Here is a 20,853-nt window from a genome sequence, read left to right on the forward strand (position 1 = left end):
GCCGCCATGACATCTATTTTGGGCAGATAGCGGCGCATCTGTGTTGTAAGCTGTCAAGCCTGTCACACTCACTCGTCAGTGTGTGTCACCCATTTGGTTTCTCAAACAGCGTGTTTGCCAGCAGAAATGACTTGTGCGCATGCTTCTATCGGGAGCCCATTACTGCTGGCCGACGGGCTATTTTGCAACGAGTCCGAGTGCGTCACTCAATTTGGATTATCGCAAAGCAACAAAAGCCAATCAGGCCTCAATTTATTTTGTATTACTTTGTTGCTTTTCCCCTTTCCACGTGTGCTTCATCTTTTAGCAATCCTGACCTCACTCTCCGGTTATTGCCATTCATTTCCATCTAATTAGCTTGATTAGCCCTTCCATCCATCCATTTTCTCTACCACTTATCCTCATTAGGATAGTGGGTTAGCCGGAGCCTATCCCAGCTGACTCTGGGCAAGAAGCAAAAATGTTCTGCCACTAAAAAATTAATAAATTCATTTTGGATCAAACACCTGCAGAGAGCAGCAAGTTGTGCAAAAAGTACAGAAACGTTGAACGGTTAGCAACGTGCAATCCAATGAAGCTCACCTGTTAATGTTAGAGTGCATTTTAGGTTTATTCCTAAAATGTCAAATGTAAAGCGAGTAGTCCATTATGATGGCTTTTGGTCAGTGGTGTTCCCCAAGGCTCTGTCGTCAGCCCCCTTTTGCTCATCTTTTGTCTGTTGTTGGACACCTTGTTTTTCCCCAAAATTATTGAGTCAAATTTAGATTTGTACAATCACTAAAACACACACACACACACACACACACACACACACACACATGCTTTTATTGTGTTTACAGGCTCTCTCTTTTTAAGTAGAAAGCCTCCCTTGCCTCTCACTCCCGTCAGTCGGAGTGGCCCTTCAACTGACTTTTGAGTCTTCTCTACCACTTCGGTTCTGATTTGTAGTAATGGCAGTTCCCCACTGGATCGCGGACCTTCACAATAGTGCACTTTGGCACCGTATGCACATATTGTGTCCATCTTCACGATGTCATTTTTGTCATACGTCTGGTTAAGAAGCGTGCAATCTTATGGGGCCCCTTGGTAGTGCTGAAAAAAAAAATCCATGGCCCACTTCATCCTTTAAGTTGGCCGCCGCTACCCGAGTTGGTGTGCAAGTCTGTACTCCACATTAGTGCAGTGTTGTCTGTGAAAAGTCACCGCTTGCATGACACATCGCCGTCAACTCAAACAGGCAAATTTTAATGAGACAATAACTAGTGTGGGTAAAATGTAGCATAATTCTTGGTCTTTGGGGTGTTTTGAGGAAAACAAATGTCACAGATAAGTTATGAAGAAAAAAATAAGAAAAAAAGGCCAATATGTCTGCTTCAAGGGCTTTTGCCTTCCATCGTTATGGCTGAACTCCGCCATTTTTGTCTGTGGCAGCCGAAGAGCAAATAAAAAAAGAAGAAAAAGATGAACCTTTGGCCTTTGTTAGTTTTCTGGATAATCAATTGAATGGACTGTATGCTTGATTGCACTGAGCACGTCCTGCATGGCCACAGCGCCGATGAAGTGGGGAGGACAAAGCAGGAGAACAGACAAGGACATGGCCCAGAATCTTCTCTTTTCAAATTTTTTTGCTCTCTTTCTGTCCCTGGGTTCTTTTCATGGCTTTTGAAAGCTTGAATTCCCTCCGGTTTTAAGCATATGGCCGTGTGCGCTGTTCTTCAACATACCCCCCCCCCCCCCCCCCCCCCTTCAGCACTTTGAACGACTTGGAATGATCACAATTTGCTGCCTGTATGTTATCTCATGTTTATTGCTTGATTGTTTCTCGATTTATGATGGAGCGAAAAGCATCTCTGATCTTCCTGGCATTTTGTGACATTTCTGTTCCATTTCATGAAAAACATTCTCCTGCGCCGCAACACAATAAAGACGGTTTATAAGAGTGCAGCCCCTTTACCGTGCTCTGAAAAAAAACCCCACTCATGTTGAAGGGGAAGGCTTGTTGTCATGATGCAAGTTAAATAACTTTGTCGAGACAAACACCATGAATCATCGAATCTTTTTCACATTTGTCCCGTAGGGCAAGAAAAGACCCCGGTGGAAGGCAGTCACCAAGTTGGTCGGGCTGAATATTTCCATAGACACACCACGTCACAAAAGCTGCGATTTGGCCACATGCAAAACCAGGTAACACGCTTCTAAGTGGCAAATATTTTTCCGTGGTCACCTTGCCTCATCTGAATAACTTTGCGGACCTCACAATCCTATTAGCTTTTTTTTTTTTTTTTTTAATTGGCTCAAAGGTTAGGTAAAGAGCAATTACTGTAATATGATTGGGCCGGGCCGAGAATAGCAGAAATCCATGTGTAATTGCTTTGTATGCCTTGAGATGCCACAGTATGGCGCCAGAGCGCTCTTTTTGTATTAAACAGAATTTTGGCGTTTCTGATAGAAACTCCTCCCCTCACTTCACTCGAGTGCCTTCACGCCAACATTGATAGTTTTATATCAGACAGGGCAAGCTTTGGGTGTAACGGAAATTCAAGGCAGTAGCAGTAGAAAGTTACCACAGTAAACAGCTACGAAGCAAGAATCAGGTCTGAAGCCAGTTAGCTCACGTGCCGAAGGAGGCCTACCTTGAGTTATTCAGGAAATAACAGCGGGTAGGTGACAAGACCAACCTGTAAATACAATTGAAAAGAAATCTGATACAAAATGTCCTCTGGATGCCCCTGCAGCCCCAGTTTGAGACACCTTCTTCCCGAGTAGGACGAACCCTGGAACTCACCCAAAATGGATGTTTCAAACCAAAATGGCCGACATCCTGTGGCATTTCAGACATACAGTAGGCCCTTGAGGCTTTATTATGCATCCTGCTAATGATGCAAATGTTCAATTTCTCCTCAGAAGTGAGTTTTTGGGGGCGTATTGATGGCCCCCAAAGCGGATTATTGGTCAGAAGAATCACAATAAACAACAATTGCAAAAGTGCCTCTGCTGGCCCTAATTAATAGAGGTGCACAATTCAAAAGGGCTGCACTGGGAAGACAATTTTGAAAAGAAAAAAAAAGCTCTGTTCATGAAATACAGTACTCAATAAATAGGATTTGCAGAAAAGAGCTAAAACAGGGTGGCTGGTTGCCATGGCAATACTTGGCTCTTACTGAAGAGCCTGTTTGTGTTTCTTGTGGCTTCTTTTTTTTCGATGCTGATAGAGCGGACCGGCGGATAGCCGAGCTCCAGACAGCCAATCCATTCTCCTGATTAGCCCTCCTCGTTAGTCCTCCCTGCCCTTTTCCACTTTTCATTCGTTGGAATTATTTAAGCACACCGGGCAGCTCTGTACTTCTTTCAGCGTCTTTCTTGTAGTTCCCTAACCTTAACTCCGAACCCGAACCTTAACCCTATCCCTAACTACTAACCCAAAACCTAAACCTAACTCCAAACCCTACACCAACCATAACCCCTAACCCTAACCCAAACACCTAACCCTTACCCCTAACCCCTAAACCCAACCCCTAACCTTAACCACTAACCCTAAACCTAACCCTAACTCCAAACCCTACACCAACCATAACCCTTAACCCCCTAACCCAAACCAAACCCCTAACCCCTAACCCCTAACTCCTAACCCTACCCCAACCCTACCCCTAACCCCTAATCCAAACCCCTTACCCAAACCCCTAAACCCTAACCATACCCCTAACCCTAACCCCTAACCTAACCACTAACCCTAAACCTAACCCTAACTCCAAACCCTACGTCAACCCTAACCCCTAACCCTAACTCCTAACCCTAATCCCTAACCCTAATACCCTAACCCCTAACCCAAACCTCTAAACCCCTAAACACTACCCCTACCCCTAACCCTTAACCCAAACTCCTAACCCCTAACCCTAACTCCTAACCCCAATTCCTAACCCTAACCCCGTAGCCTTAACCCTAATGCCATAACCCTAACCCCTAACCCGAACCCCCTAACCCTAACGCCTAACACTCACCCCCCTAGCCCTAACCTCTAACACTAACCCCCTAGCCCTAACCCCCTTTAGGATTGGGGGGTTAGGGTTATCGGGGTTAGGGTTTGGGTTAGGGGGTTAGGATAAGGGTAAATATATACAAAAAGTATATACTTTTTATTCACCACATCAACAACATCACCAATAAACACTTTGCTAACTTTTTGGACATAACTTCATTCACAACGTACATAGTTTGGGCTCTCTTAACCCTATTTTTTAACAAAATATGAACTGTCCTTGGTTGTGAAGCCAATGAGTTGGAAATTCATTCGGACATGATGAAACATCAAGGTGGAGGACGCGGCGCCATCAAACAAGGATGCTGGCACTGTGTTGTACATTAGCTTATTAACATCCGACGCGGTTCACGGCGCAAGCTAATCCAAAATTAAGTTATTACCCAAAGTTGTCGCAGCCCGTGTAAACGCAAACCTAATATTATGCCACGGTGTATTTAATGAACTTTCAAATGCAAAATGTAATTCCATCTGGTGCGCATAATGGCTTTGAGTTTTATGCGCCTCGTGATCGTTGGGCTCAGGCGGGAAAATGCCTCGCGGCCAACGGCCAGACGTCTTCCATAACCCCAATGCAATAATAAGATTTCTGGAGTTAGTTCTGTAACAGCTAATTATTAGGATTCTAATTAAGGAGGAAACGCGAGGAAAAAAATCTTTCCCACGACACACATTTTGCAATTGCAACCTCAGTAGCATTTCATATCACGCCCTCTTGTCTTTGACTTATTCCTCAAAATATCAGAGTCGGCCAACAGAAGTGTATTGTTCTGCTGAAGGTTGTTTGAGTTTCATTAGATTTAAAAAAAAAAAAAGCCATGCAGACAGGACCTTTTCAAAAATATTTTTCAAGCCACACCAAATTTTTGTGCATTACATTTTTGAGTCAAATGCAGCACAGCCGCGCTGTTTGTCTATGGCTGCCCTGCGACTGGGATTGGCTCCAGTATGCCCTCGTGAGGTGAAGCGGCTCAGATAATGAATGGATGGATCGATTCATCTGCCAATTATTTTATGTTTTTAATCAATGATGGTTAATTTACATCCAGAAAATGCACCAACTGTTAAAATTTCAGAGTGGCAATTTGCCAGGAAGGCGGCATGAAACCACCTCATAATCTGCCCCAGCTGACTCTTACTTCAAGTGAATTTTTTTAATGGTTTCTGTTCCTTTCATGTTTCCATGTTTATGGAGCCCCAACTGAAAGGCCCTACATGAAAACAACTCTCAGTTAATGCCCACGTAGTCATTTATTGATGAGTGTGAAATGTGCACGTTCACCGGGCAAAGCCAGGTCGCAATTGTCACAATAATAAGGCCATAACTCAAACGCACAACCTGGATGGAGAGGATGCATCTCCCAACCAAGAAACGGAATGATCCGATGCGTGCCAGGCCTCCCCAGCCAACCCCCGAGGCATCCATTGCACAACAAGCCATTGAAATCTGGACTCAACATTGTATATGAGAGGACAAACGTGAGGCGGCCGCAGAAGCTCCAAGGAAACCTCGGATCCATCCTTTAGCCGGCCGGACCTTGCGGCTCTGCACCACAATGCGGCAAGAGCCAAAGACTTCCAGCAGGGATACGATGGGATCATCTGCATGACTGAGTGCGGTTACGAGTTTCCTAATGACCGCCGCAAAAACAACAACAACAACAACAACAAGTCCTGCTTAAGTGTTATGACTGCCACTCCAGTGGTCGGCCGGTCATCACATTATAGTCGACTTGAAAAATGGTATCAATATATGCCCGTGAATATTTTCATCTGCTCTTTTTGTATGTGTTGCTGCTCCCTGAGTGTTCAAGTAGCAGTTTGGGAAGCACTGAGATCATCAACAGCCAATGAAAACACCACCGTATAACAATAATAGTCAGGTTTAAAAAGTATTGCCCTTTGAACATATGCAAACAAAGGGAAAAGCCACTCACCATTATTATGAAATTTTTTTCATGACCCATGTACCTTTTGATCAGCAGATAATTGCCAATAAAAGTTACATTTGCACTGATTGATGGAGGCAGGTCAAAAAAGGGGCAGGTAAATTAGCCATTTAAAAATGAGTTACGCTCATATTCCTGTAAAATATCAACAAAAAGTTGAGTTTCGTGGGAACGTTCCGTTTTACCTTGTTATAGGCCGAGGGGAACATAAACAACTCATCTTAGGAGGCCTTTATGATCCATTAGCGGACATTCAGGTCCAGGTCCACAAAAACATTTCAAAACATGAAACCTTCATGTGTTCAAACCTTGCCCTCCCTATTAGAAAATCGTCTGTATTGGCTGGGCTCACGTCGTGGCGTGAGACACACCAAATAACCCCTTTCAAGGGTTTGCTTCATCTTCACATTCTCATGAAAAAAAAAAAATCAATAATGCGGTCTCCATGTGTAAGCTAGCAAATTGCGGGAACGATACATGGTGGTGGTGTCCTGAGAAGAGCATAAGAATGTGAATAGGTGACTTTTTTTGAGCAAATGGGTGAGGAAAGTTCCGCAGAAATACCAATTAGAGAGAAACGGGGGAATGTTTCCAGCTGAATTGCAACTACTGAAGCGCCAATGTGTGGGGGATTACTGTAGACGCTACGCTTACTGTTAGCGTATCTGGTAACCACTTTGCATTCGCAAACGCAGATGTCTCAAATCACCGCGCATTCATTTCATGTTGACAGTAGCAGATGTTGTTTATTCTTGTTCCACATGCATTTCTTTAACAACAATAATTGAAGGTCTGCGTTATTGTTTTCGCAGAAGTGTTAGCACAAAGTAGCTCAACGGCTCGGCTCCAAATAACTATTTGTCAAAACGACACGGCAGCCACTTAGAAAGCCAATGAAGTCGACGCTTGATGTGGCCATCGAAGTGACTTTTGTTTACACTCCCTGGGAGAATGCGGCTGACCACGCAAATGTGAAAGCAATTACTTGACTCAAGACGTCTTCTCCGGCCTCTGCTATTTAATGCTGTCGCTTTTGGCTAATTTAAGAATTAATCACACGGACCGGAAACTTTACATTAACAATTTTCGCAAACGTAATTACCAAACTTTTTCTCGCTGGATGTATTAACAACCTAATTACGCTTTCATCATATTTTCTGCCATGAGGAAATGCTCAGTTTGCTGTCACTGACAGTTCAATTATGGATTTGTCCAAACTTTCCAACAATTGTGAACGATTCGAATGTCATTCGATTTCATTGCACCACACCAGGATTCTGAAGGAGCGGAGGGGTCTGCACACATCCGATGTGATGTTTTCCCAGGCGCCACAATTGCAACACACGTGATCAAGGTGATAAACAGGAATGTGCGTTCGAAGACGGCTGCAAAAGAGCTTTGCGAAAAGCTGCGTTGACGCAGTTCATGCATCGGTCACGTGATTGTCTTAAAGCAGTACGCGCACTGACGCGGGGATTGCCATGTGAGATCGGCGCGTGCGTCGACGCATCGAGTCATTTTTAGCCCAAAAAAGACAACCATGTATAGGAAGGCGTTCTTAGACCGAGAAAAACTACCATGTATAGGAAGGCGTTTCTAGCCCAAAAAAACGACCATGTAAACAAAGGCGTTTTTAGCCGAAAAAACGACCATGTATACTCAGGCGTTTTTTGCCCCCAAAAAACGACCATGTACGTATGTATACGAAGGCGTTTTTAGCCGAAAAAAACGACCATATATAGTAAAGCATTCTTAGACCGAAAAAAACGACCATGTATATATAGTAAGGTGTTTTTAGCCGAAAAAAACGGCCATGTATAGTAAGGCGTTTTTGGATGAAATTTCTAGCCGAAAAAAACGACCATGTATATATAGTAAGGCGTTTTTGACCGAAAAAAACGACCAAGTATAGTAAGACGTTTTTGGACGAAATTTCTAGCCGAAAAAAACGACCATGTATATATAGTAAGGCGTTTTTAGCCGAAAAAAACGACCATGTATAGTGGCGTTTTTGACCGAAAAAAACGACCATGTATAGTAAGCCGTTTTTGGACGAAATCTTTAGCCGAAAAAAACGACCATGTATAGTAAGGCGTTTTTAGCCGAAAAAAACGGCCATTTATAGTAAGGCGTTTTTAGCCGAAAAAAACCGACCATGTACAGTATAGTAAGGCGTTTTTAGCCGAAAAAAATGACCATGGATAGTAAGGCGTTTTTGACCGAAAAAAACGACCATGTATAGTAAGGCGTTTTTGGACGAAATTTTTAGCCGAAAAAAACGACCATGTATAGTAAGGCGTTTTTAGCCGAAAAAAACGACCATGTATAGTAAGGCGTTTTTGGATGAAATCTTTAGCCGAAAAAAACGCCCATGTATAATAAGGCGTTTTTAGCCGAAAAAAACGACCATGTGTATTAGTAAGGCGTTTTTGGACAAATTTTTTAGCCGAAAAAAACGACCATGTATAGCAAGGCGTTTTTGGACGAAATTTTTAGCCGAAAAAAACGACCATGTATAGTAAGGCGTTTTTAGCCGAAAAAAACGACCATGTATAGTAAGGCGTTTTTGGATGAAATCTTTAGCCGAAAAAAACGCCCATGTATAATAAGGCGTTTTTAGCCGAAAAAAACGACCATGTGTATTAGTAAGGCGTTTTTGGACGAATTTTTTAGCCGAAAAAAACGACCATGTATAGCAAGGCGTTTTTAGCCGAAAAAAACGACCATGTATAGTAAGGCGTTTTTGGACGAAATTTTTAGCCGAAAAAAACCACCATGTATAGTAAGGCGTTTTTGGCTGAAAAAAACAACCATGTATAGTAAGGCGTTTTTAGCCGAAAAAAGGACCATGTATAGTAAGGCGTTTTTAGCGAGAAAAAAAAAACGACCATGTATAGTGGCGTTTTTGACCGAAAAAAACGACCATGTATAGTAAGGCGTTTTTGGACGAAATTTCTAGCCGAAAAAATGACCATGTATAGTAAGGCGTTTTTAGTCGAAAAAAACGACCATGTATAGTCAGGCGTTTTTGACCGAAAAAAACGACCATGTGTGTATTAGTAAGGCGTTTTTGGACGAAATTTTTAGCCGAGAAAAACGACCATGTATAGTAAGGCGTTATTAGCTGAAAAAAACAACCATGTATAGTAAGGCGTTTTTAGCCGAAAAAAAAAAGACCATGTATAATAGTAAGGCGTTTTTGGACGAAATTTCTAGCCGAAAAAACGACCATGTATAGTAAAGCGTTTTTAGCCGAAAAAAACGACCATGTATAATAGTAAGGCGTTTTTAGCCGAAAAAACGACCATGTATGGTCAGAAGTTTTGAACTAAAAAGAACCAAAAAACAAAAAAAAAAAAAAAACGACCATGTATAGGAAGGAGTTATTAGCCCCAAAAAAAATGAGCATGTATCGTAGTGTAGAGGTACATGCGTCGGCATTCGGTCTCGGCACCCCGTGTTCAAACCCTGCTTGGAGACGTGTGAAAATACAACACCAAACACTTTACTCTTTCCTGCAAACCCTCCAGAGTGCATGCCAAATATGCCTATAGTGCAAGGCATGTCACAGTCACTGGCGGTGTAGAGGTACACATTCCGGTGTTTTGTCCAGGCAACCCTGGTTCAAACCCTGCTCAGTGATGTGTGAAAATACAACACCAAACACTTTACTTTTTCCTGCAAACCCTCCACAGTGCATGTCAAACACGCCAACAGTGAAGAGCAAGTCACAGTCACTGTTAGTGTCGCGGTATACATGCCGGCTTTCGGTCCAGGTCGACTGGTTCGTACGTTGACTGAACAGTGTATGGGTGCAGGTTTCGAATCCAGGTCTCGGCCTTCCTTTGGGGGCGGTTTCCATGTCAAGCTTTTTTTAAACAACCATTTATGTAAGGGCCTTCTTGGGTTCTCAGGCGTTTTTAGCCCCCCCAAAAAACTACCATGTATAGTAAGGCGTTTTTAACTAAAAAGAAAAAAAAATTAAAATCCGACCATGTATAGGAAGGCGTTTTTTGCCCAAAAGAATGACCATGTATCGTAGTGTAGAGGTACATGCGTCGGCATTCGGTCCCGGCAACCCGGGTTCAAATCCCGCTAGGAGATGTGTGAAAATACAACATAAAAAACTTTACTTTTTCCTGCAAACCCTACACAGTGCATGTCAAACACGCCAAAAGTGCAGAACAAGTCTCAGTCACTGGTAGTGTCGCGGTATACATGCCGGCTTTAAGTCCAGGTCGACTGGTTCGTACATCGACTGAACAGTGTATGGGTTCAGGTTTCGAATCCAGGTCTCGGCCTTCCTTTGGGGGGGGTTTCTATGTCAAGCTTTTTTTAAACAACCATTTATGTAAGGGCCTTCTTGGGTTCTCAGGCGTTTTTAGCCCAAAAAAAACCGACCATGTATAGTGAGGCGTTTTTGGCCGAAAAAAACGACCATGTATAGTAAGGCGTTTTTAGACGAAAAAAACGACCATGTATACTAAGGCGTTTTTGGACGAATTTTTAGCCCAAAAAAACCCGACCATGTATATATAGTAAGGCGTTTTTAGCTGAAAAAAAAAAGACCATGTATAGTAAGGCGTTTTTTGCCGAAAAAACGACCATGTATATATAGTAAGGCGTTTTTAGCTGAAAAAAAAAAAGACCATGTATAGTAAGGCGTTTTTTGCCGAAAAAACGACCATGTATATATAGTAAGGCGTTTTTGGCCCGAATAAAAAGACATAATATAGTAAGGCGTTTTTGACCGAAAAAAACGACCATGTATAGTAGGGCGTTTTTAGCTGAAAAAAACGACATAGTAGTAAGGCGTTTTTGGCCCGAAAAAAACGACCATGTATAGTAAGGCGTTTTTAGTCGAAAAAAACGACCATGTATAGTCAGGCGTTTTTGACCGAAAAAAACGACCATGTGTGTATTAGTAAGGCGTTTTTGGACGAAATTTTTAGCCGAGAAAAACGACCATGTATAGTAAGGCGTTATTAGCTGAAAAAAACAACCATGTATAGTAAGGCGTTTTTAGCCGAAAAAACGACCATGTATAGTAAGGCGTTTTTGAGCCGAAAAAAACGACATAGTATAGTAAGGCGTTTTTGGCCCGAAAAAAACGACATAGTATATATAGTAAGGCGTTTTTGGCCCGAAAAAAACGACATAGTATAGTAAGGCGTTTTTGAGCCGAAAAAAACGACATGAGCCGAAAAAAAACACATAGTATAGTAAGGCGTTTTTGAGCCAAAAAAAACGACAGTATAGTAAGGCGTTTTTGGCCCGAAAAAAACGACCATGTATCGGAAGGCATTTTTGGCCCGAAAAAAAAGACAGTATAGTAAGGCGTTTTTGAGCCGAAAAAAACGACATAGTATAGTAAGGCGTTTTTGGCCCGAAAAAAACGACATGGTATAGTAAGGCGTTTTTGAGCCGAATATAACGACATAGTATAGTAAGGCGTTTTTGAGCCGAAAAAAACAACATAGTATAGTAAGCCGTTTTTAGCCGAAAAAAACGATCATGTATAGTAAGGCGTTTTTGAGCGAAAAAAACGACCAAGTATAGTAAGGCGTTTTTGGACGAAATTTTGACATGGTCGTTTTTTTCGGTCAAAAACGCCTTACTATATACATGGTCGTTTTTTTTCGGTCAAAAACGCCTTAGTATACATGGTCGTTTTTTTCGGCTAAAAACGCCTTACTATACATGGTCGTTTTTTTCGGGTAGAAATTTCGTATGAAAAACGCCTTACTATACATGGTCGTTTTTTTCGGTCAAAAACGCCTTACTATACATGGTCGTTTTTTTCGGCTAAAAATTTCGTCCAAAAACGCCTTACTATACATGGTCGTTTTTTTCGGCTAAAAACGCCTTACTATACATGGTCGTTTTTTTCGGGTAGAAATTTCGTATGAAAAACGCCTTACTATACATGGTCGTTTTTTTCGGCTAAAAACGCCTTACTATACATGGTCGTTTTTTTCGGCTAGAAATTTCATCCAAAAACGCCTTACTATACATGGTCGTTTTTTTCGGCTAAAAACGCCTTACTATACATGGTCGTTTTTTTCGGCTAAAAACGCCTTACTATACAAGGTCATTTTTTTCGGCTAAAAATTTCGTCCAAAAACGCCTTCCGATACATGGTCGTTTTTTCGGCTAAAACGCCTTACTATACATGGTCATTTTTTTCGGCTAAAAACGCCTTACTATACTGTACATGGTCGGTTTTTTCGGTCAAAAACACCTTACTATACATGGTCGTTTTTTTGGGGCTAAAAACGCTTTACTGTACATGGTCGTTTTTTCGGCTAAAAACGACTTACTATACATGGTCTTTTTTTTCGGTGAAAAACGCCTTCCTATACATGGTTGTCTTTTTTGGGCTAAAAATGCCTTACTTTACATGGTCGTTTTTTTCGGCGAAAAACGCCTTACTGTACATGGTCGTTTTTTTTTTGGGCTAAAAATGCCTTACTTTACATGGTCGTTTTTTTTCGGCGAAAAACGCCTTACTATACATGGTCGTTTTTTTCGGCTAAAAATTTCGTCCAAAAACGCCTTACTATACATGGTCGTTTTTTTCGTTATATAGTAAGGCATTCTTCGACCGAGAAAAACGACCATGTATAGTCAGGCGTTTTTTTACAGAAAAAAATGACCATGTCTTGTAAGATATTTTCAGCCCAAAAAAGACAACCATGTAGTAAGGCGTTTTTAACTAAAAAAAGACGACCATGTAGAGTAAGGCTTTTTTTACCGAAAAAAAAAAGATCAGGTATGCCGGTTTCCTCCCACATTCCAAAAACATACACGGCAGATTCATGGAACACTTTAAATTGTCGCTGTGTGCTTGTAAGCATGGATGGTTGTTGTCATCTCTTTTGTACCTTGTGATTGGCTGGCGACCGGTTTAGGATGTACCCCGCCTACTGCATGCGAAGACAGTTGGGATGGGCTCCAACACGCCCGCGACCCTCGTGAAGATAAATGGCTTCAAAAATGGGTGGCTGGCATGGATGTGCGCTTTTAAATGTGAAGTGTAGTGTCGAATTGACGTTCGCTAACAGGCTAACCCTTTTGTATTGCTGAATTCCTCCAAGACAACCCGACTAAGGATTTTATAGATACCCTGTGAGAAAATGATGATGATTGTGCATTCATGTAAAATGTACTTCATCCACACAATTGATTTCCCCTCCACAGAAAATTGAACCCCCCCCCCCTCAAACTACTGGAGTTGACATTTTTGTCTATTTTCAGTAGTTGCCAATCGTTTTCCTGCCACCTGAAAGTTGCCAGGCATCTGTTTTTTCAAATATGATTAAGTGGCCTGTTTGCAGCTGTCATTGTCTGAAACACACACACACGCACACACACACACACACACACACAAACAATACCTTCCCTCTTGGAGATGCAACACTAAAATCTTCGAGAGAATCCGCTCCATTCCTCCATCTCCAGTGAGGCACGTTGTTTGATTTGAGACCAGAAGAGACAAGTTTGATTTCTTTATTTTTTTCAACGCAGGTGGCGCAGATTGGAGCTGCCACGGCGACGTTGAAAGGCGGAGGGAAGCCATACTGGCCTTTGATTGGATGCTGAAGATAAACATCTTGAAGCGAGATGACCGTGTCACTCTTTCAGCCTCGCGCTGGCGTTTTGGAATCCGTATTTGATTCTCTGCAAGTTGTGCCGGGTCACAAAGTGTCACCAAATAGCTTCCTATCACTGACTTTCATTTAAGTGCATTTATCGGTAGTCAGTGTGTAACATCTCCAGAGCGTTTAATGGCAGCTTTAAATGAGCAATCTGTCCAGCTGTCACACAAAGAGACACTATCACCCCTGGAAATGGACTCAAACCAATTTTGTGCACCTAATGAGTTGTGATTTGATTGATTTGTTTCACACTTACTATAATGTAAAAGGAATGGTAATTACATACGTAAATGTATTCTATGTACTCAAGTTACTCAAAGGCAGTTGCACCGGTGACTTCTCCCAGCCAGTCAGTGAAACAAATGTAAGAGGATAGATTATAATGGTACCTGATGGTAATAAATAAATACGAAATTATTTGATTCAAATCTTGCAAAAGGAACACACAAGATGACAAAACTTCATCGTGACAGTATGTAAGGGTCTGTTTTGTGGTCTTAGGTTAACACGGGGCTTGATGATAAATAATGTTAATTCTGTGACATTATCGTTCGCATAACAGGAAGTCGGAGTGTGACAGATAGCAAGGACGCTAATATTTTTTGAAAGTGTTGGCCTAGCTGTGAGTGTTATTTATTTCTTTGTTTATTGTTCTGGTATCATAATATGCTTTGCACAATGTTTAGAAGGAAACAAAATTCCTGTAATTCAAAAATTTGTTAAGATAACCATTAGCATTCAGATTCCATTTACTTTTATAGAAACGTTAGCATTAAGCTAGCGGTGCTTTCAAATCATTTTGGCTCGGCAAAATTTGTTTGTGATAAGTGATAAGTGATCCAGATATGATTTTTTATGTTGTTGGAGTCAACGCAATATGATGTCCTCCCAACATGCAGTCAAAAAAGTAAGACAAAGCAAACATCAACACTGTGAACATTCAAGAAGTCAGGCACGTAAAGGAGTCATTCTGCATTTTTCACCATTACATTTTTTAAAATGTTATCATCACGTCTGTGGCACGCTTTTGTCAAAATACTGTACAACAAATTGATCAAGAACAATCCCAATTGTTCTCTTCACTCGGTTCATGAGAATCATCCCCACGTATGTTCCAGATGTTCATCTCACGAATGCTGCAGCCGGGAATTCAACCTGTACGATGTTGTTGGCCCTCCTTTTTTTTCCCCCCCAGTGAGACGAGAGCGAGGGTGACGGCTGTCGACGGCGAGTGGGAGGGAGGAAGCACCCGAGGCCGCCGAGCGCGGTGTAGATGTTGATGAAGTGCCTCGGTAATTGGCTAATGAGATCTAAGCTGTCTCCTCTCTGCGCCTTTCGCCCGGTGAAGTGACGCGTAGCAGCTCGCCGTGGGCCGTGTTGGACGTATGCGAGTATGACGTCGTCCAGGCTGCTCAGTTGGTAAGAGGAGAGGGAAGGGGGGGGGGGGGGGTCGTCACGGGTGACTAGGACCCTCCGTGCTCTCACCTGACATCTCGGCGTGAAAGTTAGCTTATAAATAGCAGCGCGTTGCCACAGACATCTGCGGGCTTTTTTTTTTTTTTTTTCACCAAACTCTGCGCAATTACTTTATGAGCGGATTGACAAAGCCTTGTCAGCTGTCAACGTTTGAGTCCTTTAAGAGTCAGGCTGTCTGTCAGATGTCCACAATGCGGTTAACTGGTTGAGTGGAAAGTGCAAGTGAAGATGGCGGAAGAAGAGGGAGTGGGCTCCAATCGCGATATCACTAAGGTGCACAGTATCAACACGATACCAGCGTTGATACTGTGATATATCACTGCAAACAAGCCGTTTTTTGCATCCTCATCGGCCGCCCATCATGAAAATGTAACAGAATAATCTTACTCAATCGTGATTGTCACTCACAATCATTGCTGATGTGATCTGATCGCGATCATTGGCAAAATATGGGAGCAGGATTTACTTTGTGGCTTGTGGCCGTTGCACCAAATCTGTCCCGTTGGAGGAAATAAAATATATGAATGCATGATTGAATTAATGGACCTTTTTTTTTTTTTTTTTGGTCCTGAACATTGATCTGCTTCCATATTTAATACATTTAAAAGTAATACACTACATTGACCACTGGAAAATTAGCATTTGTTGCCTCTCCCCGCTGACTAAAATCAGACTTTACCCCGAAATATAATACTTCAGGTCCTTGACAAATGTTTCTATTTCATTGATGTATGTTGCTCTTCATTCAGAGTACACTTTTTTTTAATTCATGTTGCCGTTGCGCTGCACGTACTACGTGCGAATATTTAATCCTTTATCGAGCCTCACAAAGGGACGACGGGGGAAACGCGTCGTTCAAAATGGCACCTTCCGATGTCGCTTCAATTAAAGCGGCAAAGTACACTTGATGTAATTTTCTACACGTCCAATGATTAATGAATCACGTCAACTGGGAAAGGTTACATCTCCAATCATCGACATCGGCTGTTGCGCAGAAATGTTGCAGTGATCTACCATCAAGTTGAAAAAAACCCCAAAACAAAACAAAACAGACGTGAAAACTTCATACATTGTCGAAGTATTACCAAAAGAGGAAACTATTTTCCCCGGCTCAAGGATGAACGGCGTAAAGCTCAAACTGTTTATTTCCATCAGAACTTTTTTTTTTTTTTTTTTTAATCGCATGACGGTTTCGCAGACCACCTTGAATTAAAATGTACTTTTTGGCACTTTCCTGTCAACCTTTCCCCCCTCCACAAGTCTGTGACATCGGGACACCACCCGAAAGGACATTGATACCGATGTTCACCTAGCAAGCTTCCTGGGCAATTTTTGGGGGATGTGACTGCAATACAGTACAATTTTGTAGACAACAGAATTCATGTTGCGCTTTGGGATACATTGCCAAAAGGTGTTTTCTACGAAAAAAGGGGTCCCCAGCTCCCCACCCCCTCCAGAATTAAATACCCTGATCCCCCAAAATAAATAAATACATTTTAAAATGGTCTCCTCTTCATTTGTCCTGTCAACCAAATTTGGTGTCAATAGGTGAAATTGGTGTTGGGACTTATTAATTTTTTTCTAGCATTCCAGGGGACCCTACTAAGTTTTTCAGGACCCCTGAAATCCGAAATAATCACCAGCATACACAAGCTATTAAATTTTTTTGGGGATTTTTCCGGTCCTGTTCATGTACCAAAAGAGATGACCCCGCCCCCTTATTCTGTCCTCACCAGCTGACTCATCCCATCGCTCACGGCGTGACATGCTCAACTGAGGACTGTCCGGACGAAGGACATCACGCGGAAGCAGAAGTGTGTGTGAGTGTGTGTCTGCGTGTGTGTGTGTGTGTGTGCTTGTTTGTGTGTCTCAGCCTCGTTGCTACGTTGATGCATTTGCGCTTCGTCCTTTCCGACGGAGTTAAAGAGAGATTAATATTGGAGCGCCACCGCCGTCCGCCATTACTCATCCGACATCTGCGAAACGCCGCTTCGCGGCTACAAGGCCTCACAGCGCGACACAGAGCGGGACCAATTATTTCCTATAGAACTTCTGCCTCTTCAACGCGATTCATCACACGCCGCAAGACAAATATTGTGTCTGCGAAATTGCTTGTATGCGAAATAAGAGCGAGCCTGATTAGCAAATCGCACGACGACTACTCCCGATAATAACAAACGGCAAGTTTGTTTCTCGGTTCACACTCGCCCTCCCCTCCTCCCCCCTCCCCGGAAGCGTCTCTGAAGCAACGGATGTAAGTACAGGCAGCCGTCTCTCTACGGCTGCCTGTACTTACATAAGATGCTTATCGTTTCTATCTTTTTGGGGGGGGGGGGCGTGAGGCCCGACGCTGCCACCAGAGCTAGCGGACTATCGGTATCAATTTGACGAGGTGCGCTTGGAGACCAACGCCGCGACGACGTGTATCCTGTCGCGATAAGCGCGTCGGACGCCGCCGAGAAGCGTTTGTGTTTCGAATTGTGGTTGATTAGCACGAGGTTCCTTTCGAGCGCCACCTAAACGGTTTGCCGGATATGTCGGGCTCATACGACATGTACGTCCCTTCGAGGTGACGTTTTATGGAGAGTGCCTGTCCACCAATCACTTCCGAAATGACAAAAGTGGCTTCACTGAATGTTTCGTTATCTGCCGAGTTTGAGCCGTCGTCGTTGGGATTTGTTGTTTTTTGTTTTTTTTTGGTCTCGATTATATGTTTCATATCGTGTTTTCTTGCGTTTTGTTTTCTCCGCACCAAGATTGTCCATCCATGGCTTGACCGCTCGGTTCGGTGACTTGCCATTTTTCAAGCAATTTCTGGAAGCCGTTCGCTGAACCGCATGGAAACACTGTTATCTCAAAGCCGAAAGGTAAGCAGAGCTGCAGTGGTATCAGGGATGAGCGTTGGCTAACAGCATTAGCGACTTTAGCTTCATTGACAACTTTGGGGCTGCCCGAAAAGCTGCCATTGTCAATTCAGACTAAAACGGGCGTACGACTTACCAAAAGTAAGCCGAGCTACGTTGCTAGCACGGCATTAGCCTTGGATTACAGTGTGGCTACGCGCTAGCGCCATTCATTTGCACTCTGATGGAAATCTCATCGAAGCCTTTCGCAGTACACAAAAGTTGCTGGACTTGTTATGAAAGAAGTGGGCTTGTGATTTGCATGTCTGATTTGAATCCCCCCCCGCCCCCCCTCAACCCCCTGTGAGGATTTTGCATGTTCTGACTGCTGACTTCCTGCTAATCCTGTGCAACAATTATTATTATTATTTTTTTTTTTAATTGGGCAGATAAAACGTTTCTGTAGACTTGCGAGTTCGTTTTGAACGCAACAACCGACGACGCTATCTCCACTCGCACGCGCGGAGCCACACCCTCGGTCCCGGGCCGTCTCGCCAAGTATCACAAGTTTGCTTCCGTGTTTACATCTCGGCAAAAAGCAATTTGTAAGCAGAACGCACAGAGGCGAGAGACAGAAGCTTCTCTTTTGTGTATTGAGGATAAAGAGAGAGAGAGAAAACGAGCAGAGCCGGCCGCTGGATAAGAAGCGGAGCCGTATTAGAATTCTCGCCGACTGCCCGCCTCGTGTCTGGCGCTCGCCGCAGCAGAGGCCATAAAACTTTCATAGCTCTGTCAGGATGCTGTGTTTCTGCTGGATTATTTATCAAGTAGCGTGAAGTTTTGTTTATCGCACACTCGCGCGCACACACAATGGTCAGGTATGTTGCCGCTACCCCGAGGATCAGACGCATACGAGTAAAGAGAAGTGACCAAAGCGTTATTGCCACTGAGAGGTTGTTATGAAATTGTGCGCGCCGTAAGCTTTAACGAGGATATCGATCCACGTCGGTCTTCAAACCCCCCCCTGAAAGAAAATCATCATCACGAACCTGCTTCTGAAAAAGCAAAAAAGCCAGAGCGCTCGTGTTTTCAAAACACTGAAAAGGTTAACGTGCGGCTCCGAACACTGTTATTGGCACATCCGCCATCTTGGATTTTGAAGGGTCAATTTTGGTCACTGTAATTGGCATCCGCGATCCCTGCCAAGCAGTACCTGGACAAACCTCCAGTTTATCAGGGGAAAATAGGGATTTTCTTTTTTATTTTTATTTTTCCGAATGGTGGAAGAGCCATGATGCCTTGAACGCGAAAGAATCATGAAGGGATCGTGAAATTAGAAGCTTACTGAAGGATTTTAGAGTGAAACCGTGCGGCCCCTCAGAAAAATAACGATAATAAATGAACTCAACTCATGAAGCCCTTTTCCGAGCCAAGATGGGGTCGGCAACGGCAGCGGGGGGCGAGTTCTCCCGGCTCTCTCCGGCCTGCGGGCATTTCTGATGAGTCGACGGGCTCGCTTGAAACGTCCGTCTGTCCTCAGGCCGGCCAGTCGGCTGCAGCCTGTCCCAGGTGACTCTGCGGGCAAAGGTGGAGATGAGAATTGAACGCCGGGCGGGGTCTTTTGGAGACACATTTTGGTGCTTTCACAAGACGGTGCGACCGTACCAAATATTTTAACGCGTGGGGTATCGATCGTGTTAGCCGGGTTGCCAGCTCTGCCCGTCCCCTACGCGTGTGCGCAGGGCCCCCATCCTATGTGGGGGTTGCTCCATTTTGTGCGAGGTGACGCGTTGCGACCTCTGACATCTGACCAACGTGAGGGGACGCTCTGACACGCACCAGACCCGTCCAAATGTCCAGCCGTCACGCTAATGCGTCATGTGCTGAAGAGTCACTGCCCCAGCGGTCACTCGTGAGTTAAAAAAAAAAGTCTTTGTAGCGTGCGGGTGTCACGAATGCATGCTTGTTTGTTTTGTACTGAATTACCTAAATGAGTTGTTTTGTTTAATCCATAAACTTGGGGCAAACTAACCCAAGAATTTATTATTTTTAATTTTTTTTTTACCCAATTATAGCCGGCACGGTGGTCAACCGGTTAGCGCGTCACCCTCACAGTGCAGGGTTCGATTCTGGCTCCGACCTTCCTGTGTGGAGTTTGCATGTTCTCCCCACGCCTGCGTGGGTTTTCTCCGGGTACTCCGGTTTCCTCCCACATTCCAAAAAAGTGCGTGGCAGGTTAATGGAACACAAAGCGTTCCCGACTTTGTTTGACGAGATTGACTTCAGATGCGCTCAACTCAAAACGAAGAGCGAAGCCCCGAGTGGCGCACCAGACGTGATTCCAAACACAACCTCGGCGCCGCCCCTCAGTGATACATCATTGATTTCAAAGTTGATTTGAGCTCCATGATCTTGCTGATAAAAGTCTCTCTCTAGGAAACAGAGCAGAGCATGGCAGGCGGCCACTCTGGAGAAGGGAATGGGAACATTATTTCCTCGTTTGAGGCAATAAGGTTAAATCAATGCATAATTCAAGAGCGAGTCACTTCTTCATCTTAACTTAAATAACAGTGTGTTATAGCAAGGACTACTTTTGTCTAAATGACGCTCCTCAACCCACATGGTTTCCTGGGCACCATAGAGAGACAGTTTTTAAAAATGGCCAATAGGCGATTTAGGACTCTGCAAATCACGCAGCGCTCGTATCGCCCGCCATAAAAGGGATTTTATTTACTGTGGCAGAGACGGAAAACGGAGGTGCGGCGAACCAGAAATGGGATGATCATAACGGCGAGGCGCCCGTCTGGCCCAGCCGGTCAGCTTCATCCCTGTGGGCAGAATCGAAGTTATTTCACAGCAGATTGACCACACGAACCAATTATACGGCCTGT

At 43.6% G+C, this 20,853-nt stretch overlaps 1 protein-coding gene across 1 annotated transcript in view; it reads left to right on the top strand.

Moving 5' to 3' along the window:
- Positions 1–13,981, top strand: part of ccser2a (coiled-coil serine-rich protein 2a) — a 57,360-nt gene extending 43,379 nt beyond the window's left edge. Inside the window, exons 14-15 of the transcript XR_015102054.1 lie at positions 2,078–2,184; positions 13,513–13,981. The gene's annotated coding sequence lies outside the window, so the exon portion shown is untranslated. The remainder of the gene's footprint in view (positions 1–2,077; positions 2,185–13,512) is intronic.
- The last annotated feature ends 6,872 nt before the right edge of the window (positions 13,982–20,853 follow it).

The sequence above is a fragment of the Hippocampus guttulatus genome, chromosome 10 (assembly GCF_054856545.1).
Source record: "Hippocampus guttulatus isolate MCC_2025c chromosome 10, RoL_Hgut_1.0, whole genome shotgun sequence".
Taxonomy (NCBI): domain Eukaryota; kingdom Metazoa; phylum Chordata; class Actinopteri; order Syngnathiformes; family Syngnathidae; genus Hippocampus; species Hippocampus guttulatus.